Genomic DNA, 26,768 nt, shown 5'->3' on the forward strand with positions numbered 1-26,768 from the left:
AGACCTATTGGGATCTAGTAATGAAACGTTTAGATCGTAAATTATTCCATCAGTTCAGGGTTGGAACCTTGTTGTTGCGGTTGCTTACTAGTAAGTGGGATACTACCACTAGTAATAAGTGCCAGTATTGTAAAGATCAGATAGAAGATATAGACCAATTCCTATTTGATGCCCGGTTTATCACAAGCCGAGAAGTACATGGCTAAAACCTGTGTGTAAGCTTATGGGTACTAGCTCAGCTATGGTGGCAAAGAGATTGTTGAAAACCGACCCTACACAATATGTAGTCTTAGGAATTGCTAAGTTACTGAGTTGGGCATGGGTCTTGCGTGCAAAAACGGGAGGGCAAAGTAACATGTAAGGTCCCCGATTCCATACCTATATTGCACCTTATAATGTTTCTTTTTTTCAAAATAGCTTTTAGCTATGACATTAATGTATGATCTAAGTCTTTTTGCTGGGATAAAACATTTAATACATTTTAATTGATTTTAATAATGTTAAATGTTATTGTATATGTATGTATTTATTAATGAGATGGAGTAGTAACTGTTAATTTATATTTTTATAACTTTGGATTGCAATTAATGGATGACTCTTGTAATAATGTATTTTTTGATAATTATGTCTTTTAATGATGAAGAATCGCAATAAAAACTTATGAATGTGAATGTGGTATTTTAATGGTATTTCTACTTCTTTTATTTCCCAGCCGTAACCTTTAACCTTTGAGAATGAGTGTGTGACTGAGTGCATGAGTGTCTCAGTGGATGTGTGAGTGAGTATGTGAATGTCTCAATAAGTGTGTGGGTACATGTGTGAGTGTCTGTATGGGTCTGGGAGTGAGTACATAAATGTCTCACTGGGTGTGTGAGTTGATGGATTAGTGTTTGAGTGGGTCCAATGAGTAGGCGCTTGATTCTCTGAGTGGGTCTGTTAGTGGGTGTTGGAGTGTCTAAGTGGGTCTGTGAATAGGTGAATAGGTGCATAAGTGTATCAGGTGGTCTGTGAGTTGGTGTTAGAGCCTGTTTGGGTCTGTGAATGGGTGTGTCAGTGTCTGGATACGATTCTGATTGGGACCATAACTGTCTGAGTGGGTCCGCGAATAGGTACGCTACTGTCCCAATGGGTCATGAGTGGGTCTGTGAGTGGGTGAATGAGTGTCTGAGTGGGTGCATAAGTCTGAATCGGTCTGTGAGTGTTTGCATACGTCTCTAAGAGTGTCTGTGAGTATGTGCATGGAGGGAAATGGGGAGGGGAGCAAGTGGCCCCAGGGACCCCAGGGACCCCATCCCTCAGCCCTATACAAATGTGGGAGGGGTGCTGCGTGGCCCTCCTACCCAGGCTGATTTTGGCAATGAGTACCCCATCCCTTAGACCGTGGCCCAGATCATTCATGGCCACCCCCTGAAAGACGATATAAGCCCTGGAGAGGTTGTGGTCCCTGGGGCATACAAATGCCCAAGAAAGGGGGCCCCTGCGCTCCTCCTTTAAATGTTCTATAAGCCTGCATGCCCCAGGACCTGGTCCACATGGGGGCTAAATTGTAGAAAAGCATGGGAGCACATGCTTCTTTTTAAAGAAATATTCTGCAGGAGTCACGTTTCCAACATGACTCCTGGCAAAAACAAATTTAAATGCTTATTTGCCCCAGACAATTTTCCTGTGGCACCTCCAAGGGGCCTAGGGGGGTTCAGGGTATTTATACCCTGCCCCTTCTCTTTTTTCTGCTTGGCTTCCTGCTTGAAGTGTTGGCAGCCAATCACATTTCAACACGTAGACTGTTGGTTCGTCACAGGACCTCTGTACCTAGTTATACTATTTTTGATTTTTTTAATTGTATCATCCTATCCATATCAGTGGCAAATTTAGCGTTGGAAAGTTGTTTATTACTAGTGTAGGTAGGTCCCTACCACAAGTAATAAGGTCACAATATAAGGTCCATTCAAGGTCTCAATAAATTCTTCCCTTTGTTCAACCTTTGGTGGCTGGGTGCAAGCAGGCAGGCTTAACTTAGGAGACAGGTTTGTAAAGCATTTAAAAACACCAATACTTTGAATAAGTAAGACACAACACACAATAGTGTATAACAATAGGAAATATGTTTATGATTAAAATGATACCAAAATGACAAATATACAATCTGGATTCAGACCTGGGCACAGTACTGAAATGACCATGCTCCACATCGTTGACAACGCCCTCCTAGCTTTAGACCAAGGGAAAACATGCCTTTTAATCCTCCTAGATCTCTCATCGGCCTTCGACACGGTCAACCACGAAAAAAACACATCGAACGCCTCAAACACAGGATGGGTTTGAGTGGCGCTGTTCTAAAATGGTTTAGATCCTTCCTCCAAAACCGATCGCAGCGATTCCTAATCAACGGCAACCTCTCTGCTCCCTCTCTGGTCAAAGTCGGAGTCCACAAGGATCAACCCTGTCCCCTACAATCTTCAACCTCTACCTCGAACCACTTGCCGAAGTATTACGCTCAGCTATTATCTCCTACCATATGTATGCAAACGACACCCAGCTCTACATCAAAGCCTTCTCTCTCGAGGATATTCTCACCCTGAATGAGGCCCTGAAATCAGCCGTCCATTGGCTCACCTCCAATCAACTCAAGCTCAATGCCAAGGAAAACAGAATTTCTCTTAATTTCGCCTCCCAAAACCAACACCGAGACGCAGATATGGATCAAGGCTATCACAGGCCTAGATTGACCAGCGACCATCGTGGACTGAGCTAAATCTCTGGGAATGCCCCTTGACTGCAAGTTGAACATGCGGGACCACATCAACTCGATGGCCAAATCAGCCAGATTCCACTTGAGCTACCTCTGGAAACTGAAACACTTCCTTGACACTACCGACCTAAAAAGTGCAGTCCAAGTGCTAGTAATCTCTAGACTGGAATATGGATGTTCCACCCTCTCTGGTTTACCCAAGATCTCCCTGGCACCCTGAGAGCCTGTCTTAATACTGCCGCAAGACTGCTTACAAGCTCTAAGAAATTTGACCATACAACCCCACGCCTGAAAGCATTGAACTGGCTTCCCCTCAAAGCCAGAATACAACTCAAACTGGCCTGCATTACACACAAGGCCTTATACTCAAACTCCCCTGCTCATCTGGCACAGAAACTGGTGGTATCTGGCGGAATCAGAAACTCCGGGTTCTCCAGAGACCTCTTACTCCAACCTGCATGTTTCCGGAAAAAAAACCCATAGAAGAATCCCCTCTTTGGCACGTTTCAAAAAGGAGGCCAAAACCTTCCTTATGGGTAAATTCCTTGCCTAAATGCTGCCTCCTACCAACACATAGACTTTGACTAACTACAGACTAGCGACTCCCTTCGGATTACCACGCTACCCCGTCAGGAAATCTGGGGCCCTATCTGGAGCTATTTAAATGTAAACTGTATATATTTGTCCTCCACCCTTAATGTGTTTCCTTGCCTAATGTGATCACATGTAAAGCGCTCTGACACCCTAACGGGTCAAGTTCGCACGCTGTAAAACAATAAAATAAACGAACAAAACAAACAAACACAAGTGCACACGTACTTGCATCATTTCTATTGGACCTCTAAACCTAAATGCCATAGCATATACTAGGAGCTTACAGGTATGATGTGACACCTAATTACTACACACCTTTTAAACAGAGCACTCGCCCTGGACCTGGTTAGCAGGGCCCAGGGCACAATCAGAGTCAGGAACCACAAGACTCAGTCAAAACATGGGGTCAGTCAGGGCAAAAGGATGACTTTATCACATTTAGATGTAGTGATCATTTTGTAGAGCCCTTCTTGCTTACTATCTTTGCCTCATTAGATTAAACTCACTTCAACACAGACGGTATTGGAGCCAGCAAATGGCATGGTGGTTCTCAAGACAAGAGCATCTGTGTTCCACAAAGATGAGCTCTAAATCTAGCCTGCCCTTTACCAAAACAGGTACTCCTCAAATCTCTTCAGTGTGTTCTAATAAATGTATAGTAATTGGCTCATGCAAATATGTAATAAGTATATTGTATTATATTCACTTGATTTTTTTATTTAAAAAGCTAGGATTATTGTAATACCCTAAAATCTGTTTGAATATACTGATTATTAGGAAATAGCTTTAAAAACAGTCATATCATCTATAACAATCAACTATGAGAGTGAGGGCACAAGTGATTTTATTGCTGAAGTAATTAGTTATTGGAATTGTACAGTATCAAGTAATTCTGGTAATCTAAATATAGGATTGGGGAGCCAGGAAAAAAATTCTAGCAAGCAGTTGAGTTCTAATAATGATGTATTGTTCTTATGGCCGGGATGCCCGCCACCCCCTCCCAACACCAATTCCCCAAGGGGAGGAGACAGACACTGGTTTGAGCTTTTGGAAGGCGGGGGGAGTTACCCAACCCCCGGCCGTATTTATTAAAATATGAAACAAAATTTAAAACATTAAATTAAAACGTTTAATGAATTATGTACAATTTTACTTTTGTTACATTTTTGATGAAGACATGTTCTTTGGCTAACATTAACAGCTCTCTAATACAAAGGTTTCCTAGCCGAGTCTAGCATCCTGAAAATGTATACATTCTAAATTAAAATTGTACATCCTAGCATTAAGGGCCAACGGCAAGGTCTTAACCGGTGTCAGATCCCTACTACCAAACTTCCGCCCTCACGGTGTGAGTGGCGCATGTGCAGAGGACTTTACCCTCGTTGCCAACTATAACTTCCCTTGTCATGGGGGCCCCCTCTCACTCGACGCCATCTTAAAGGTCGTCCGAGTCCCCATGTGAGGTATCTGTAAGAAGGACAGCGTGGACGCCCCCCCTTCCCCACACTCTCTTCCGCCGTCGCGGATATCCGGCCCCCGGGAAATTCGTAGGAGGGGCATCTAGCCGTCTCCCCCCTGGGGGGGGCCTATGGCCGTCTCCCCCTAGGCGACCCATCCGTAGTGGGTGCCGCCTACCCGTGGGAGGGGCCAATGGCCGCCTCCCCCGGGCGCTCCCATCCATTCTGGGTGGCGCCCCCCTAGGGACCTTGAAATTACTGCTCACCGATCATGACCTTACCGCCCAACCAAAAAATAAATACGACAGTTGTTTTACCTACTAAGGGAAGAAAATTCACCTAACGTGAAACAGCTTGATGATTCATCAACTTTTAATTTCTACAAAGGGAAAAAGTTCCCAAAGCACAAGACGATTACATTACTTGATACATTCCTTTACTTTTCTACAAAGGAAGAAAGGCCTATACACATTTATTCAATGCTGAAACAACTTGACTGCATCTCTTTAATACAATCTGATATCATCAACAAATCACTTTATTCAAAAACATTGCAATAGGGGCTGGTGGGTGGGTCAAAATTGCCGCTTGTTCCGTCGAGGGCTCACGAGCAACGAGTGGTGCAGCCTTCAGAGCACTGGAACCAGAGGACGCTTCTTTGGATTCCCGCTCTTTTATCTGTCTGGGGGAGGGCGGGGACCCTCTTCAGGTACGCCCACGGGGCGCGATCTTTCGGGTGGGAAGGGCGTGCTCCGGCTATGCCGCTTTGGGCATACCAGCCGAACCACGCCCCCCACCCAAAATGGTTTCCCGGGGGAATCGGGGCACCCATCCATACGTTCGGGGGGACCGAGTGGTCTTCCCTTTCCATATGGCCGGGATGCCCGCCACCCCCTCCCAACACCAATTCCCCAAGGGGAGGAGACAGACACTGGTTTGAGCTTTTGGAAGGCGGGGGGAGTTACCCCCCGGCCGTATTTATTAAAATATGAAACAAAATTTAAAACATTAAATTAAAACGTTTCATGAATTATGTACAATTTTACTTTCGTTACATTTTTGATGAAGACATGTTCTTTGGCTAACCTTAACAGCTCTCTAATACAAAAGTTTCCTAGCCGAGTCTAGCATCCTGAAAATGTATACATTCTAAATTAAAATTGTACATCCTAGCATTAAGGGCCAACGGCAAGGTCTTAACCGGTGTCAGATCCCTACTACCAAACTCCTGCCCTCACGGTGTGAGTGGCGCATGCGCAGAGGACTTTACCCTCGTTGCCAACTGTAACTTCCCTTGTCGTGGGGGCCCCCTCTCCCTCGACGCCATCTTAAAGGTCGTCTGAGTCCCCGTGTGAGGTATCTGTAAGAAGGACAGCCTGGACTCCCCCCTTCCCCACACTCTCTTCCGCCGTCGCGGATATCCGGCCCCCGGGAAATTTGTAAGAGGGGCATCTAGCCGTCTCCCCCCCTGGGAGGGGCCTATGGCCGTCTCCCCCTAGGTGAACTATCCGTAGTGGGTGCCGCCTACCCATGGGAGGGGCCAATGGCCGCCTCCCCCCGGGCGCTCCCATCCATTCTGGGTGGCGCCCCCCCTAGGGACCTTGAAATTACTGCTCACCGATCATGACCTTACCGCCACAGGCCGGATAGTTGACCGACTATCCGGCCCCCCACACCTCCAAAAGGTCATGCCTCCTCAAAACCCTTAGCCATGCTATGAAGTCTCCTATGAGTAAATCATTCCCCTCCCTGGACAGGTGAACGCCATCATTCAAATAAAAGTGATCACCCCGAATACACCCATGTGGAATGCTATGCAGATGCGCGGAGCGAAACAGTTTCCCAATTTTATTGTTGACCCTCTTAACCGAGTGGTTCAACGCTGACACAGAGAAACCCCCCCGCCAGACTTTCCTGGGAATCATGTGAGACCAGGCAATTGTACACCCCGGGAGCCTCTTAGCCAACCAGCTGACTGCCGACAAAATGTGTTCCACTAACACTCGTCTTCCCAGTCTTACCAAGTCATTGCCCCCCAAGTGTACTATGATTATAGATGGCGGTGACCTTGGCCGCCCTAGAAGACCCTCCACAAACGATTGAAATTGGTCAAAACAGAGGCCTCCCTTCCCATGGAAGGACACTCTAAACCCGTATTCCCCAGATGCGTGAGTCGCATCACCTGCCATGAATACGTCCCCGGCGCGCCTCACGTATGAGTGGCCCACAGCCCATACCACTTGCTCTCCAGTCGGTGATCCTCGACCGCTGGTCCTCTGGTGATGGGTTGATCCCAGATTCCGCCCCGCGTCACAGGCTCGCGAAACTGTAATTCAAGCAAAAGACAACAAGCGTGAGTGCATTTCATCAGTCTTTTACAACATGTGCAGTCGCACATAGCTCTTGAAACAGTTCGATGACCAACGGCCTAGCTGTTTCACTACTTCTGCACCCAGACCCCGAGCCGTAGCCTCAGTAGCGGCCCCTATTCTGAAGGAGTGGGTCCCAAAATCGCACGGGTCCATGCCCGCCGTGGCGATTGTAAGTGCCAGCATCCTCTGAAACTGAAATCTCGTCAGAGGGGTGCCATCCTTGTGCCTAAGCAGGCTGCCTCCCCATGTCGCCGGCCTCTGTGCCAAGTATTCCTCTAAACAGTTTATCGGACAAGTGGGCTGCACAACCGCACTATCCCCCACAGCTTCCTGGTCTGTCTTGGACCTAGCTATCGAGATTAGCATCGAATCACCCCCGTATTTGTACGTGACCCCTGCATAGACCTCCCTCCATATCTTTCTTGTTCCTCGCCACAAGTTCGCTTACCCGCATGGCCCCGTGAAATGCCAAGGCAAAAGCTGCCCGGAACAGAACTGCTTCGGAAGGGGAGGAGCATGTCTCATCCAGCTTTGCTAAAAGCCGAGACAATCTATCTAAACCAATCGGGTGCCTCGTATCCTGTTTGCGACCCTCCAGGCGTTGCCAGCCGCGAAGCGCCTTTCTGACTAAAAAGGAACCCGTTGGGTCCCTTATACCGTGGAGCTGTGCCATGAATGATATGGCCGCCCTATATCTGTTTGCAGTTGCGGCTGATCCGCCTTCTCTGTGCAGCGCTACTAAGAACCCCAGGAAGGATTCCTCCTGCCCCCAGCTATGTCCCCCCACCGGGCCTAAAAAGGCGCAGTAAGAATGAAACGCTCCCTCATAAGCCTTCCTCGTCCTGGGCGCTAAGCTGGCTGCCGCGAGGTCTTGTAATCCGGGGCACCAATCAGCCACAGTGCTTCGGGGAACGGTGCCGCTACTAGGTCCGCTGTGGGTAGATACCCCCTGAAAGCCTGTATGTGTGAACGAGAGAGTGCATCAGCTGCATTATTCAGTACACCTGGCACATGTTTTGCCCTGAACTGTACATTCAATCTCATGCAACGTAATACAATCTCTTTCAACAGTCTCAAGATCCACTTGCAGCGGGCAGCTTGCTGATTGATGCACTCAACCACTGTCATATTGTCGGACCAAAACACTACTGAGCGGTCCCTAAAATCGTCTGGCCATGCCAACAGAGCCACCCAAATGGGGAACAGCTCCAAGAACCCAATGTTACCTGTCAGGCCACTGGAGTGCCACCACGTCGGCCATACTTGTGCCGACCATCGGTTACCAAAGATGGCGCCAAATCCCACGCTCCCGGCTGAATCGGTCCACAAACCCAGTTCATCCGATGAAGCTGGGGGTTTGTTCCAGACAACTCGACCGTTGAAGTCCGCCAGAAATGCCAACCAAATGCGCATATCCTGTCGAACCTCTGCCGACAGTCTCGTGCGGTGGTGTCCCTCCTTGAGGCCGACCATAGCTTGTGCAATGGAGCGTGAGAATGGTGGAGCCATCGGTATTACTCTCAAGGCAAAGTTAAGCTGACCCACTGTTTGCTGTAACTGGTGCAGGGTCACTTTCTCTTTGCCCAGGCATTGTGCTAAGGATGCCTGGAACTTGGCCACCTTCTCCATTGGCAAACGGAAGCATCGCTCCACTGAATCAAGCTCAATTCCCAGAAACTCCAGTGAAGTAGATGGCCCCACGTCTTACCTGGCGCCAATGGGACTCCAAACTCCTGCATGAGAATGCAGAAATCCTGCAGTGTCTGTGCACATTTCGTATTGCCTGCCGGCCCCAAGAACAGGAAGTCATCTAAATAATGCATCACTTCTCTATGTCCTGTGGCCTTAGTGAATGCCCATTCTAAAAAACAGCAGAACATCTCAAAATAAGCACAAGAAATTGAGCAACCCATGGGCATGCATTTATCCATGTAATACTTCACTTGGAACATAAATCCTAGCAAGCGCTGGTCCCGCGGGTGTACCGGGAGCAGCCTGAATGCCGATTCGATGTCCGATTTCGCCATCAGAGCCCCGGGGCCCAGGTGATTCAGTAGGGTCACAGCATCGTCAAACGATGCGTACCGGACTGAACAGACATCCGGATCAATGGCTTCATTCACCGAAGCGCCCCTCGGGCCGACAGATTGTGAATGAGTCTATACTCCCCTGCGTCTTTCTTCGGGACCACTCCCAGGGGTGAACATACGAAATCCGCCACCGGCGGGCATGGGAAGGGTCCTGCTACCCGCCCCAGGCTGACTTCTTTGGTAATTTTTCTAGCTGCCACTGCCGGGTTGTGTTGGACGGATAGCTGATTTTTACAAAAGGGGTCCCCCGAAAATTGCCCGCCGGGATGTTGAAGCCATATAGGAAACCATTCCTCAAAATCCCGGCGGATACATGATTAGGGTATTTGTTCAACCAGGGAGTCAAAACCATGATGTCGACGGGTGAAGTGGATTGTTTTCCAAGCATCACCTCACTCTTGCTTGGAACCCCCTTCCCTCCCGCACCACCGTTCTTGGATCTACAGCTACTCTCCGGGTGTGAGGAGTTCCCACAGCCCGCACAAGCATGCCGGAACCTACACGTTCCCTGGGGTCTGTTACAGTTTCCTCTGTTGAAGCCCCAACAGACCCCGCGCTTGCCCTCATTTCCGCCGGTCTTGGGCTGTGATTTCCCACCAGCGCTTGCTCGAAAGGGCTGTGCTGGCCTTTGCTGAACTGTCCCAGGCCCGCTCCCGCCCGGCGAGGACGTACCTGCCGATCCAGGCAAGAGCTGCCTGTGCCACGATACGGTGTCGAGGCAGTCCCATGTCAAAGTTACATCAAACTCTTTAGACTTTCGGAATTGCATGTCATATCCTTTCCACTCATTCCCCCCTTACATGTTATGAAAATCCATGATCCTATTCTGGTAACAGGATAGCTCGGGCAACACTTCAGGCTTACGTTCCCCCATTACTGCTGTAAATATCGAGAAGGCCTTCACCCAGTTCGTTACGGTCTCGTCGACCCTAAATTCCGCCATCTTGGCCCGTCATACGCTGGGGTGCCATAGATCTTTCTGGGTCTTTGCGTATTCCATCTCACGATGGTCGGTCAATAAAGAAAACATATTCACATACTTGTCCCCCCATATCATTTCCTCGGTGGCCGCTCGGATGTGCTGGGCCACCCTCTCACGCCTCGAAGGCACTGAACTTTCCCCCACCGTTGGCAATGGGTTCTCACCAGGTTCAACCGCCGTGTCTGTTGTCTTTTCCCGGCCAACCGTGGTTGCTCCTGGCGCCACCTGTGGGAAAATAGAAGGAACATTCGCCATCCCGGCTTCTCTCGACTGCCATAACTGCTCGATTATTAATCTTGCCTCCTCGGCCGGATCCCCCGCAACCACTGCCCCCCCTGCTTTCTTCTTAAGCCAGGGGAACACTGCCGCTAACTGAAGAGCCAGTTCCGGGGGCATCTGATCATCATTAACAGGGGTAATTACAACCGGGATTGGTAGACCTAAACCTATATCTGGACTTGGTACCGGGCTGGCCGCCGGTGTGATGGAAGCGGCTGGGGGCACCTCAGAAACCGGATCCTCTCCGGAAACCGCCCTCCTCTTAATACGCTTCCCCCTACTCTCAGGGACGACTCCCGGCAAGGCCGGGCCTATCACCTTCTTAGGACGGCCTGAGGGGTTGTTCTGGGCCGCTAACTGCTTTTTAACTTCGGCCAAACCTCGACCGATCGAATCAACTTTACCCAGTTTTCGGTCCATGATCGCCATTCGGTTCGACAAGGTGCGCAGTACCTTCTCCAGCTCGGAGCTCTTTCCTGCTTTTTTGCCGGCCATAGCTTAGTTTACTCCGCTCTAGTTGATCAACGAGGTCCCAGATCCTTCACACTCCTGGTAACTGCAAGAGAAACAACAAGATTACAAGTTCTCAAAATTGCCGCTTGTTCCGTCGAGGGCTCACGAGCAACAAGTGGTGCAGCCTTCAGAGCACTGGAACAAGAGGACGCTTCTTTGGATTCCCGCTCTTTTATCCGTCTGCGGGAGGGCGGGGACCCTCCTCAGGTACTCCCACGGGGCGCGGTCTTTCGGGTGGGTGTCTAGGACAACCCCTTCTGGGCGGGAAGGGCGTGCTCCGGCTACGCCGCTTTGGGCATACCAGCCGAACCACGCCCCCCGCCCAAAATGGTTTCCCGGGGGGATCGGGGCAACCATCCATACGTTCGGGGGGACCGAGTGGTCTTCCCTTTCCAGTTGTTTGGGAATCAAACTGCACAGACCACACAATATCTCACACAGAGAAAAATGTCTAATGTCATGAGTGAAAAAATAACATAGGCACACTGAAAGGAAGTTGGAATTTCCAAGGCCATAAAACTAAAAGAAACTGAACATGTAAGTGTTGGAATGTGTTTTTTTAGTAGGTGTTTGAAGGTACCTACCACTAGTAATAAGGCTAAAATAAACATATAAGTTTCAGACAAGGTCTAAATAAGTTATTCTTTTGCTCAACCCTGGGTAGCCAGCTGCGAGCAGACAGGCTTAAATGAGAAGACAGGTGTGTGTAAAGCATTTAATAACACCAATCAATACATTGAATAAGTAAGACACAACAAAAATCAAACACCTATTTATAAAAATAGGAAATGTTTTTATGATTAAAATAACACCAAAATGACAAAACTCCAATATACGGAACTTTAGATATGAATTTTTAAATAATGAGCACTTTCTTATGCCTAAAAGGCTGTGGGACATCTGATCACGCTTGACCAGGACAAATCAAAGGGTCCATGCCAACCGCATTAGAGTGTGGGTCGGGTACACTTAGCGCTAGGTCACGGTCAAGTTTTTACCTTATAACTTAGTCATTTTTTTGGAACTTTTTCACTCAACATCGAGCCAGGCTCCAACAATGCTTCTGCCCAAACCCTTTAAAAGCCAGCTGAAGGTGATCAACGTGTTTCTCCTAGTGGTAGGTGTTGCAGGTGGAGCTATTTTAACCTGTTGCTTTCACTGAGTCCACTTCTTCACTTTTTAAAGCAAGACAAACTCTTTATGGCAGTAGTTCCCAAAGTGTGTACCAGGTGCAGTCATTCAGAGTTCTGTCCGCTTGGTGCTAGCCAGAGTTCCAGCAGGGCAGCCCTTCTTCTTCTTCTTCTTGTAGTTTCAGGCAGGGATACAGGGTTAGCTAAGGTTAAGATCTGGTGAAGCCAACCCACTGGTGTGGCTAGTTTTCCCTATCAACTCTCCTTACAGCCCCTCTGCAAATTCAATTACTGGAGCATCTGCATGGCTTGGGGTGCAGGAAGTGGGTTTGAGCCTGTGTCCTGTTCATTCCCTTTTTGAAGACAAGGTTGGCTACCCAACTCCTTCCTACCTTTTGCCCTGCAGATCTCCTCCCACCAGATGTCCTTTGTCTCTATGCCGGCCACTTCACACATCAGTTTTACTGTGTGCTGCTCTCTGCACTAAATCGCCAGTCTCCGGTCCACCGCAGCATGTGCTGTTTGTGTGTAGTGACGTGGCTCCGTCCTCCTCTCCTCATTTCCGCCACAGGGGCATAAATAACTGGCACATCAGCTCGGCCGCGCAGCGGACGCACGCAGCGGGTGCGCCAAAGGCAAGCCCGTCTGTGCCGTCCGCGCCAGGCTGTCGCCAGATGCCAGACATGCTGGTAATTTTATGAAATTGCAATACACTAATGCCCAGAATGAGTTGTTAGCATTCAGGACGCTGTCTGTTAAGTGTCAGGTCCACAGTTTGCAGGGTTTAGAGGGCCCTTTCAGCTGTAAATGCTGTGGTTTCACATCTATCATCCCTGCAATTTCTCATGCCTGCCCCCCTTCCCCAGACAAAAGTATGACTATCTTCCATTTGAATTGCCACTCTCTGGTTAAACATTGCGCTGATATCTATGATCTTTTGGAAACTGAATCTCATGATACCCTGTTTCTAACTGAGACTTGGCTTTCTGAAGACTCTGTGGCGATTCCGGGGCTTACACTCCTGGAGGGTTCTGTTATTCATACCCTTAATAAAGAAACAAGAGGCGGGGGTATTGCAGTTATTGTCAAAACCGGCTATCTCTGCACCTTCATTAAACAGCCCATTTTTGGCTGTGTATGTGCATGCTTTAAAATAGCTTTTAATCCCAATGACACCCTGACCGGTTTATTGGTATATCGTCCCCCGGGTCCATCCAAGGTTTTTAGGGAAGCTCTTGTTGAAAACATCAGCACTTTGGCGGTTAATAACTCTAATTTCACAGTCTTAGGAGACTTGAATCTTCATTTCAATAACCACCTTGATGTGGATGTGGCCAATCTGGTGGCGGATCTAGCTGCTTGTCAGCTCGATCAGGATGTCTCTGGTCCTACAACATTCGGCTGGTCATCTGTTGGACCCTGTCTTCACCAATATCATCTCCCTCACGGTCCAACCACCGGTCCCTATGGCTTGGTCTGACCACTTTTTAGTCCCCTTGGCTATTCAGGGCATTGTACCTGTACGTAAACTAGACAAATCTCTCTCTTTCAAACGCCCATGGCATAAATTAAACTGGGATCAACTACAAGTTAATCTTTCTGCTTCCGTTCTGGTGCTGCAGATGGATCCTGATGAGGCCAATTTAGCCTTTTCAGATTGGATCAGTCAGCCGCTGGATAAGCTGATCCCAACTAAATGGTCCCTGAACCGCACTTCTAAATCTAACCCGTGGTACACTGAAAAATGAGTATAGGGATACAGTAAAGATCTATCATATGGCTATCCATACTGAGCCTGCTGCATTTTACCCTAAAGAAATTAGTAACAGCACCAATCCCGCTAAGAGTATCTTCTCTATTGTCTCAGGTCTGAAAAATCAGAAGGAGGCTGTTGGCCCATTAATTACCTCGAACAGGCAATGCGAGGAGCTTGCCTTGTTCTTTTATAAAAAGGTAGAAGACATTTATTTATAAATGTTTTCCCATGGCCCATACCAGCTGCCCTGAAATACCCAATAATAACATGATCGCCAATTTAGAGGTTCTTTCTCAGATTCAGCAGGACTGTTTACTTTCCCTCCGCGCTAAAATTAATTCAGGCTTACCGGCCGACCCGCTGAAACCTGCTCACTTCAGGAAAATTCTACCAACCATTTCTCCTCACCTAGGTCAAGTGATCAACAAATCGCTCAGTTTAGCGGTTGTGCCATAGCATGGAAACAAGCTAGGGTGATACCATTGCTCACAAAACCTTTATTGGATTAAAAAAACTGAGAACTGCAGGCCAATTTCATTGCTTCCTTGGCCTGCTAAGATCACAGAAGCATATATTAACTCCATTCACTCAGACCACTTGCCCGTCAACAATACTATAAATCCTTTGCAAAATGGCTTTCGCCCTCGCCCTAGCACTGAGTCGGCGCTTTTGGCTGTGACAGAGCATCTCTGGACAGCAGTGGACGCAGGACAGACATTGGCACCGATCCTTCTGGATCTCAGTACTGCATCCTGTTGCGCCGTCTGGAAGAGGCTAGCATTGGTGGCCTTGCTTTGAAGTGGCTAGAGTCATTTCTCTCTGATAGGACCTATCAGGGGATCGCTCCCCCTTTCTCCTCGTCTGCATTTGCCATCAAGCACAGGGTGGCACAAGGTTCTCCTCTGAGCCATCTGCTCTTCAATTTGTATGCACAACCTTTGGCTGAAATTGCTAGGAGCAGAGGACTGACTGTCGTCTCCTACGCTGACGACACTCAGCTGATGGTAGCCCTCTCGAGCAACTCTAAACACAATGCCTCTAAGCTTCAAGGCGAACTTGCTGTAGTTGCCGGGTGGATGACAGCTAACTGCCTCCAGCTGAACGCCAGCAAGTCTGTGGTGCTGCTGGTGGGTAGAGATCATGAGTTATGGGATGAGTATTGGTGGCCCATGAATTTAGGCACCCCCCTCCTCCTAAACTGGTTGTAAAGAACCTGGGGGTTTGGATGGACACCTCTCTCAGTTTCCAGACCCAAACGAAGAAGGTGGCAGGCACCTGTTTTGGTTTGTTGCGCGGACCTAAACCTATTTTGGGTTTTTTTGATGATCCAACCAGACAGACCATCATTCAGTCCTTGATTACATCTAGGCTTGATTACGCAAATTCTCTGTATCTGGGGCTAACAAGGTGGAAGTACACAGGCTACACAGAGTACAGAAAGCTGCAGCAAGAACTCTTTTGCGCATGCGTTGAGTCTGCTCTGTGACGAGCACTATCCGTCACCTTCATTGGCTGCCTGTGGCTCACTGGATTGAGTTCAAGGATCTCTGTATAGCCTTTAAAATCTTGAAGCTCGCCTCTCCTAACATCTTGACTGATCTGCTCTCTTTTTATGTCCCCTCCCGTCAGCTTCGCTCCATGGGCCAACATTTCCTAGTGGTCCCTTGGGTTAGGATGACTCAGGCTGGAGGCCGTGCCTTCCGGTATAGAGTGGCCATTCTCTGGAACTCACTGTCCCTCCATATTCGAGGCCTCAGCAACTTTCTCGAATTCAGGAAAGCTATTAAAACTTTCCTCTTTCCCACTGTGTAGGTTGCGCTGGTTCCTTCCTGTGTTGTGGACGTCAATTTGCTGTTAGCGCCTTGTGTGTATCACAGATGTGCATATTGGGGGAACTTCCCCCCCTGATTTCCCCCCCAGGGCAGCAGATAGCCCGCTAGGAACAGACTTGATTTTAGCGGATCACTGATAAAATATCGACCTACAAAATATCGACCTACAGGAATATCGAGTCAAAAATATCGAGGGCAAGAATATCCACATCCTATCTACAACATGGTAAGTACAAAAATATCGAAAATATAATATAGATGTTAAAAATATCGATGTTAAAAATATCGTTTTTTTTAAATATTAATTGAAAATAAAGTAAATAACACTAATAAATAAAATGTACATAGTTAAAAGTATCTAATAATGTATAAAATTAATTAATAATACATATTTAATAATAATACATTAATTAAATATATACAGTAAATATATAATATATATGTACTGAACAATAAGTAGTAATAATTATTTTACTGATTTATAAATTAATAAAATATATTCTAATTTACTAATACATTTACAAACATTAAACAATAACATAAATAAAATGTAAAAAATATAAATATTTAAATATTCTTTTAATATTTATAACATTAACTATTTAAAATGTTGGATAGCGTAAGGGTAATAATTACTATTCCCACTCCAGAGAGTGCAACAGTAGGGAAAGCGTTGGATAGAGTAGGAGTATAAATTACTATTCCCACTCCAGATAGTGCAACAGTAGGGAAAGCATTGGATAGCGTAGGGGTAAAAATTACTATTCCCACTTCCGAGAGCTTAACAGTCTGGAAAGCGTTGGATAGCGTAGGAGTAAAAATTACTATTCCCACTCCAGAGAGTGCAACAGTAGGGAAAGCATTGGATAGCGTAGGGGTAAAAATTACTATTCCCACTCCAGAGACTGCAACAGTAGGGAAAGCGTTGGATAGCGTAGGGGTAAAAATTACTATTCCGACTCCACAGAGTACAACAGTAGGGAAAGCGGTGGATAGCTTAGGGGTAAAAATTACTATTCCCACTCCAGAGAGTGCAACAGTGTGGAAAGCGTTGGATAGCGTAGGAGTAAAAATTACTATTCCCACTCCAGAGAGTGCAACAGTAGGGAAAGCATTGGATAACGTAGGGGTAAAAATTACTATTCCCACTCCAGCGAGAGCAACAGTAGGGAAAGCGTTGGATAGCGTAGAGGTAAAAATGACTATTCCCACTCCAGAGAGTGCAACAGTAGGGAAAGCTTTGGATAGCGTAGGGGTAAAAATTAATATTCCCACTCCAGACAGTGCAACAGTAGGGAAAACGTTGGATAGCGTAGGGGTAAAAATTACTATTCTCACTCCAGAGAGTGCAACAGTAGGGAAAGCGTTGGATAGCGTATGGTTAAAAATTACTATCCCAAACCCAGAGAGTGCAACAGTAGGGAAAGCGTTGATTAGCATAGGGGTAAAAATTACTATTCCCACTCCAGAGAGTGCAACTGCAGGGAAAGTGTTGGATAGGGTAGTGGTAACTATTACTATTCAAACTCCAGAGAGTGCAACAGTAGGGAAAGCGTTGGATAGTGTAGGGGTAACAATTACTATTCCCACTCCAGAGAGTGCAACAGTTGGGAAAGCTTTGAATAGTTTAGGGGTAAAAATTACTATTCCCACTCCAGAGAGTGCAACAGTAGGGAAAGCATTGGATAGCGTAGGGGTAACAATTACTATTCCCACTCCAGAGATTGCAACAGCAGGGAAAGCGTTGGATAGTGTAGGGGTAACAATTACTATTCCCACTCCAGAGATTGCAACAGTAGGGAAAGCGTTGGATAGCGTAGAGGTTTAAATTACTATTCCCACTCCAGAGAGTGCAACAGTAGGGAAAGCTTTGGATAGAGTAGGGGTAAAAATTACTATTCCCACTCCAGAGAGTGCAACAGTAGGGAAAGCGTTGGATAGCGTAGGGGTAAAAATTACTATTCCCACTCCAGAGAGTGCAACAGTAGGGAAAGCGTTGGATAGCGTAGGGGTAAAAATTACTATTCCCACTCCAGAGAGTGCAACAGTAGGGAAAGTGTTGGATAGCGTATGGGTAAAAATTACTATTCCCACTCCAGAGAGTGCAACAGAAGGGAAAGAGTTGGATAGAGTAGGAGTAAAAATTACTATTCCCACTCCAGAGAGTGCAACAGTAGGGAAAGTGTTGGATAGCGTAGGGGTAACAATTACTATTCCAACTCCAGAGAGTGCAACAGTCGGGAACGTGTTGGATAGCGTAGGGGTAACTATTACTATTCCAACTCTAGAGACTGCAACAGTAGGGAAAGTGTTGGATAGCATAGGGGTTACAATAACATACTTATAAATAAAAGCTTTTTTTAGTGATAAAAATATAAACTATTAAATAAATATAAACCATACACAATACCTATACATAATTATTAAAGACATCATTATCAAAATATATTTAACCCAAAATAAATATTAAAATGTAACATTTTATAATATTTAATTGCCAATTAATAATTATTTATCAATTATATTATTAACAAAACAATTATTTAAAAACATTATTACTTAATTGCATTTAAATTACTTCCCACCATATTCCCCTATAAACCCACTACCCGCAACAGAACACATTTATCTATTTATGAATTAATTAAAATTATTTACCAATTAATTAAAATTATTAACCAATTAATTAAAATTAATTACCAATTAATTCAAATTAATTTATAATTCCTACTAATTATTAAATAAATCAACATAATGAAATTACTTCCCACCCTATTCCCCTATAAACCCACAACCCGCTACAGAACATATTTATCAATTAATCAATTAATTAGAATTAAATTCCAATTAATTAAAATTAATTAGCAATTAACTAAAATTAATGTATAACTCCTACTAATTAATAATTAATTAAACATAATTAAATTACTTCCAAACCCTATTCCACTTATAAACCCACAACCCGCTACAGAACATATTTAGAAATTAATCAATTAATTAAAATTAATTTCCAAATATTTAAAAATAATTAGCAATTAATTAAAATTAATTTATAACTCCTACTAATTAATAATTATTTTAACATAATTAAATTACTTCCCACCCTATTCCCCTGTAAACCCACAACCCGCTCCGGTACTAAAACATATAATTTGCTTATAAATAAATGTATTAATATATAAAATTAATACACATATAATATTATTTATTTTAAATACTTAAGTAAAACATATAACACATACATAATAAAAAACAAAAAAATCATACAAATATCGATATAGGTGTCATCAAAATTAGTGACATCGATATATATGCTATCGATATTACTAACTTCGATATTACTTACATCGATATAAATAATTTCGATATTACTTATCTTAGGGTCGATATTCTGTCCAACGATATTCTTGACATCGATATTCTATACCTTCGAAATTTTAAACACGATATTTTGGTAGGTCGATATTTACAACTTGATATTTTGACTGTGTACCGATTTTAGCAATGTGCCTACCTGTGGATTTTGGGCCCTAGCGCAGCTGGGACACTCGGGGAATCCAGGATGGGGTGACTTGTGTGTCTGGGTCTGTTACCCTGAATCCATTGTAAACCTCAAACTTAGTTAAAAAAACACATTTTCCTCAAAATTCTGTGATGATACGTTTTGGGATCTGCGTGGATTCACAAAATTCTACCCACCCTAAATTACCCAAAGTCTTCCAAGAAAAATGGTACCTCACTTGAGTGGGTAGGCCATGAGCCTGTGTCAGGAAACGGCCCAAAACGCAATGTGGACACACCACATTTTCATAGTGAAAACTGACCCTTTTTTTGCAAAGTGCCTAGCTGTCGATTTTGAACCCTAGCTCTGCCGTTACCTAGTAAAACCTATACATTTTTTAAACTACACACCCAGGGGAATCCGGGATGGGACAACTTGTCTGGCTCTCACCAGGTTATGGTACTCAGAATTCCTTGCAAACCTCAAAATATGTAAAAAAAAATACATTTCTGTGATGGAAAGTTCTGGAATCTGCGTGGATCCACATAATTCCAACCACCCCTCATTTCCCAAAGTCTTCCAAGAAAAATGGTACCTCACATGTGTAGGTAGGCCTAGTGCCCACGACTGGAAACAGCCCAAAAATCAACCTACAAGTCCTATATATCTCCACAACCAGAAAGGTCCAGTGGATGCAACGGTATATTGCTGTCAAACAGCTGTCATAATTAGAAGAAGTGAGCTGTGAAATCGTTGACACAAATGTCTGTTTTTTCAACTAATTTTCAATTTTTCCTATATTCAATGGCTAGTTTCAATAAAAAACCTTGAAGGATCTACACAAATGACCTCTTGCTGAATTCAGAATGTTGTCAACATTTTTTAAATGTATAGCTTTCAAGGATCCATTATTGCTTTCATACCCATTTCTACCATTAACTGGAAAGAGGTTGAAAGCACATAAAACACAAAAATAAGCTATGTCCCAGAAAAACACCAAAACTGTGCAAAATCTTTTGGTTTTCTGACAAAAGTCTGCTTGTCCCTAAAAGCTGGAAAGATGGTGATTTCAGCACCACAACCCCTTTTTGATGCCATTTGCCAGGAAAAAAACAGACGCTTTTATCTCTATGGCCGGGATGCCCGCCACCCCCTCCCAACACCAATTCCCCATGGGAGGAGACAGACACAAGTTTGAGCTTTTGGAAGGCGGGGGGGAGTTACCCCCCCGGCCGTATTTATTAAAATATGAAACAAAATTTAAAACATTAAATTAAAACGTTTCATGAATTATGTACAATTTTACTTTCGTTACATTTTTGATGAAGACATGTTCTTTGGCTAACCTTAACAGCTCTCTAATGCAAAGGTTTCCTAGCCGAGTCTAGCATCCTGAAAATGTATACATTCTAAAATAAAATTGTACATCCTAGCATTAAGGGCCAACGGCAAGTTATTAACCGGTGTCAGATCCCTACTACCAAACTCCCGCCCTCACGGTGTGAGTGGCGCATGCGCAGAGGACTTTACCCTCGTTGCCAACTGTAACTTCCCTTGTCGTGGGGGCCCCCTTTCACTCGACGCCATTTTAAAGGTCGTCCGAGTTCCCGTGTGAGGTATCTGTAAGAAGGACAGCGTGGACGCCCCCCCTTCCCCACACGCTCTTCCGCCGGAGCGGATATCCGGCCCCCGGGAAATTCGTAGGAGGGGCATATAGCCGTCTCCACCCTTGGGAGGGGCCTATGGCCGTCTCCCCCTAGGCGACCCATCCGTCGTGGGTGCCGCCTCCCCGTGGGAGAGGCCAATGGCCGCTTCCCCCCGGGCGCCCCAATCCATACTGGGTGGCACCCCCCCAGGGACCTTGAAATTACTGCTCACCGATCATGACCTTACCGCCCGACCAAAATAAATACGACAGTTGTTTTACTAACTAAGGAAAGAAAATACGCCTAATCTGCAACAGCTTGGCGATTCATCAATCTTTTCATTTCTACAAAGGAAAAAAGTCCTAAAGCACAAGACAATTTATCATGTGATACACTCCTTCACTTTTTCTACAAAGGAAAAAGGCCTATACACATCAATTCAATCCAAGGCATACATCAATGCTGTAAAATGTGACTGCATCTCTTTAATACATTCGAATATCACCAACAATTACTTTATTGAAACACACATTGCAAGATGGGGCTGGTGGGTGGGTCAAAATTGCTGCTTGTTCCGTCGAGGGCTCACGAGCAACGAGTGGTGCAGCCTTCAGAGCACTGGAACAAGAGGCCGCTTCCTTGGATTCCCGCTCTATTTATCTGTCTGGGGAAGGGCGGGGGCCCTCCTCAGGTACGCCCATCTGGGCGCGGCCTTCGGGGCGGGTGTCTAGGAAAACCCCTTCTGGGAGGGAAGGGCATGCTCCGGCTACGCCGCTTTGGGCATACCAGCCGAACCACGCCCCCCGCCCAAAACGGTTTCCCGGGGGGAGCGGGGCACCCATCCATACGTTCGGGGGGACCGAGTGGTCTTCCCTTGTGGAAAACGAGCCCATGATCCTATCGATGCCCAGGCCGCTGGCGCAAACCGCCTCTTAGTTCCCATGTTGAATAATTACCAAATAAAGAGACAGGCGCTGGAAGCAGGAATCAAGAACAGAGTTTATTTCTCATGAGGAGAGCCAGTCATTTCGGACACGAAACACAGTGTCTTTCGGGAGGTGCTCTAACAAGTGAGCTGAGACTCTTGCTTTTATACCCTACAGAACACTCGATAACACAATCAGGACTGTATGACGCAAAAGAAAGACATCCCTATAATCCTCGTGGTGATCCTATCCCACATGCATTCACAATGGGGACCCTTGACCTGCTGATAAGAGGGGAGGGCAATCACGCAGCTGAGTGTTTCGTAGGATGTGTACGCCTAATCATAGCCCAGGGGGTGGGGTGGCTAAGGCCAATAGAGGATCCTTTGAAGAGGAGTGACTTCATACAATAAGGGCAGTAAATGGTATTTCCTGACTCAGGCGATGGCCTCGGACATGTGTGGTCAGCCGGACTCGGGGGAAAGGGTCATCAAAGGAGTGGTATTCATGCCGCGTGGACAGTCGAGCGCGGAGGGAAGGCTTGTCAACAGAGGGGCATTCATGGAAGGGAAGGAGGTGTTGGTCAGGCGCGGCCGTGACTCTCAAGGACAGGGTCTTGCAAAAGAAAAAGGTTTATGACTTGCCCGCGTGAGGAGAAGGGAGGGACACAGGGACAGAGTCACACAGAGAGAGAGAGATCTTATGACCCGTATATGAGAGAGCGGGGGCAGTCAGGTGCAGCTGGGGAGGGCTACGTCAGCTAAGGCGAAGGATGCCTCTCCAAAAAGGAATGGGGGGGGTTTTGTGCGAGTCAAGTGGGAGAGTTGCCTTTCACAGCGGGGTCGTGCAGAGGGAGAAGGTTTCATGGTCTATGCATGAGAGAGGGGGGGGGGTTAAGATACGCGCAGGAGGGAAGCCGGGGATCCCAATGGGTAAAAGGCCATGGTGCCTAAACTGGCTGTACATATGCATAGGGGTAGGGGCTCTCACTGGCCGAGTGATACGGTCAATAGTTTACGGTATTCATGGTGCTCACAGGGAGAGGAGTGGGAGAAGAAGGGGAATGAATGCTGTCTATGTACATCAATTTCTTCAACTTTCACAGTCGCCCCTTTTTACATGACAGCAATCATTTTTGCAATTGACGAGTTTACAGGTAGACAGGCATCATTGATGAATTAGCATTTTGTCGATACTAACATTTGGCGTACAATCATAGACAGTTAAGGTGATGGGCAGAATGCAACACATAGGAAATTACATTTCATTGAGTTCCTAACAATTTAAACGCACTACATAGCAAAAATCTTTCTGACTTAAAAAAGGTGACCAATGAACAGTTTTGACCAGGTAGTTGAGAGCGGAATTCAGTTCAATACACAATGTTTCTTCGTCACAGTGTCTTTTTATCAGTGAGCCATCACTGGTAGGCTCTAGTCCGAGAACTTTCGTTGGCGCTGTTGAGCACCGGCGGTGGAGCTATAGGTCCAGCTCGGTTCTCTCCTTACGCGTTGCAGGGTGCGGTCAGTCCTCTGCTGTTAGACCACAGTCCTGTTCCCTAAACAATCCGGTTGGTGGCGCCTTATGCTCGGCACCCATAGTTCTATGGCAGCACCCTATTCCCAGTGGGATGCCGTTCTTTCCCTTTGGCAAAAAGTCACGTGGAAAAGAGGGTGAGTGTGGTTCAAATAGTCGATAGGTGAGAGGGCGGAGTTGGGTCAGAGTTCCTGGGACACGCAAAAAGGGACCAAGGGAGCAAAGGATAACAAGCAGGCAGGCCCATCCATCGGGCCCAAGGAAGGGGGATGGAGACTCCAGGCACACGTGGGTTAGCAGGCGGGGGCTTTGAGGCGGCCCATCGTTTTTCATTTTCCACGTTGAAATTGCGGTCTCGTCCCGTATCCTGTTGCTCTGCGGCTCCACCTTTGGTCGAGGTCTCACGAGTCCCAAGATCCGCAGTCAGGCTGTACGTCACATCTGACCCATCTCCTTCGGTGATCGTGAATCTTTGAATAGGTACAAGACAAGGTTTCAGTGAAATGGCAAAAGAAGATATCTACGCATGTGAATTCCTCCCTCAATTCTACGCATTTGGGAGATACGCTCATTGGTCACAGTCAGAGGTCCATTACTAAGCAGTGCATGTGTCAGTATTCCTACTGGGTTCATGGCAGGTCTATTCATCGTCTTATTTATTTGTCAAGTGAGGTAAAATGAGATTCCCATCAACTGTGCATTACATCATATTCAACATTACAGAGCATTTCCCTCCAGGACTGGCTAACCCTTTCAAACAGGGCGGGGGTGCCATCATCAAGAGTCAGGCAAAACAGGGTTTTCTCGGGGGCCAACAGCTACTCATGGTCATCATGTTTATATCCGGGACAGTAACTGGGTTCTATCAAAATGGGGCGGGGACGCTTCGGGCGCTTACACTTCGGTGCGAAAGGGGGTGGGGCAATCCGGGCATTGGGGGGTCAATCTAGACGTTGGCGTTCGTCTCTGAAGAACAGACATAAGGTGCCATTGACATACAGTTCCCCTATAAATGGCCAGATTTGGGGGACTTTTAGTCGTCTTACCTGTCCTTTCCTTCTCAGCCAATTCAAGTTCATTCATTTTACAGAAAGGAGAGGCAGTAATATGGCGAGATACAATCATTTTAGTTTCGGTCAATTTCGCTGAACACCTTCGCGTTCAATATGTATCAAATCAGACTGGTGCCGGTGGGGCACAATTTTACCAAAAAGAGGGAGAGAAAAATAGGGAGACTCTCATAGAGAGTGAGAGTCGTCCGCAATCTAAACGAGCCATTCGGTACACGTTTGACATGCAGGGAGAGAGAGAGAGAGAGAGAGAGAGAGAGAGAGAGAGAGAGAGAGAGAGAGAGAGAGAGAGAGAGAGAGAGACGTGTACAAGAATAGGTCATTTAGTGCGCTCACAACACGGAACAGCAAAGGTCAGGTAGCACGCAGATACAGACAGAGGGAAGACATGAATTCGTACATTACACACACACAAAGTCAGACAGGGAAGACGGCACATGTATTACACATATACAAGACATTCACGGCAAGACAGGAAACAATTGTTAGCCTACAAGATCTGTTTTTATATATATATCCTACGCATCTTTACTATCCTATTTATCTACGTGCTTAGCTCTTTCTACCCTTCCCCCCTTTCCCTTCTCGCTTGTCACGCCTGCGAGCGTTCCCAATTACCAATACTCACACCTCGGTTGGTCGATCAGTAATTAACCTGGTCGTGCTAGTTACCCATGGTTGGATCTTAAGCCATTTTTTCTGTTCCCTCCTTTGGCGGGAAGTTCTCCAGGCTGAGGCAACGGCAAGTATTGATCGGGAGAACAGTCGGACAGCTTGGCTACATCTATAAGAGTGTGAGAAAGGGGGTAGTGCATTTTGAACATCAGCAACATTTCTAACTTCCTAGACGGGTGGTGCCGTGGCAACCCTTACCCGTATAATTTTCGTTGTCCTTTCCCTACCTAGTCAAACGTCCAGTTACATTATTTAACACGTCATTTCTAGTCAATTTTTTCGTCATTCAGTACCTGTACAGTTTCTATGTCAGTCCATCCTATCAGTCGTTGTGCCCTAAGGAGGAACAGTCATGTTAAGTCTACGTCTTTTAAAAACTTATCGTTATAACGACTACACACATATTCCCTCTTTCCCTTTTTCGTCGGTGGTCCGACCGTCGCTCCTCCATACTTCAGCCGACGTTCTGACGTGACCTGCAGAAGGGAGGAAAAGAAGGGGTGGGGGGGCAGCATTCAAAGCACATCATCATGCGGTAATCCGAAAATGTTTTTACCTACCACATACTCGCCCTATCTCCTCGTACTGCATCCCCTTGCCATCTCGGCGTTTAAGCCCAGAGGGACCAGTGGTGTCAGATAGATAATCATTGACGATCTGCGTATCTACATGAGCTACTTGGTCGTAACCCTCTTTATCGGGTGCAAGGGTGACGGTCAGGTGGCATTTCTGTGGTGTCATTTTAAGGGTGTCTTGAAACACCTTTCCGGCTGCTTGCGACACATAATGTAGCTGCTAAATATCTGATCCCTTCTGATCTACATCCTTCATCATACTTATTCTTCGCTCACAGTAGTAAGGCATCAAAAACTCATTAATGCAACTGCTACAACCATGCTTTCTTCTTCAAAATACTTTTAATAAACGAAATTGGTGGCAGTTCATTGCATAAAGTGCAGCAGTGCAATAAAATCGTATTAAAATTTTCTTACAGAGCAAGTATGATGCATGTCAAGAATTCAGTTTTAATTAATTCATAAATTCATTATCCGATACTCATTCTTTATATAAATTACACCAATTCATTTTCCAAATCGTAATCAGTACCCACCCTAAGTCAGTTCATTATCCAAGCACATACTCAACATCCTTCATATCTACTTTCGTTATCCAAAAACTGCATATAGATCTCGGGACAACAAGCTGCGCAATCGGGGTGCAACAAAGTTAATTCAAAACGTCTCATTTTGTGTCGGCGCCATTTTGGGAGGGGCCAGGCGAGTTCCAGCATAGTCAGAAAGTCTCTAGTCTCGCGTGGTTGGCCCAGAACTTTCCGTTGGCAGTTCAAAAAGTTTTGTGCTATGTGGTCAACAGTTTATCAAATATGGACCATGAGTCAAAGAGTGGGAAGGGCGGCAACAATTTTCCTACGGGGTCATCCTGGTGTTCCTCCGGAACTGAACAAGTCTGTGCCGCGGCTGCATTTTAGCCATTTCCAATCCGAGGCTGGTGCCGGCAGGAGTTGCACCGGTGTCGTGGTTCCCAGTGAAGGGGGCGGGGGCACCCATGCGGAGGGATCGGGGTGCCCCCCGGCTCTTATAGAATCTTCAAGTTTGAGGGGAGAAGGCATGGAGCGTGTGCCCGTCCTGGGCAGAAGAC

This window comes from Lissotriton vulgaris, chromosome 7 (assembly GCF_964263255.1).
Source record: "Lissotriton vulgaris chromosome 7, aLisVul1.2, whole genome shotgun sequence".
Taxonomy (NCBI): Eukaryota; Metazoa; Chordata; class Amphibia; order Caudata; family Salamandridae; genus Lissotriton; species Lissotriton vulgaris.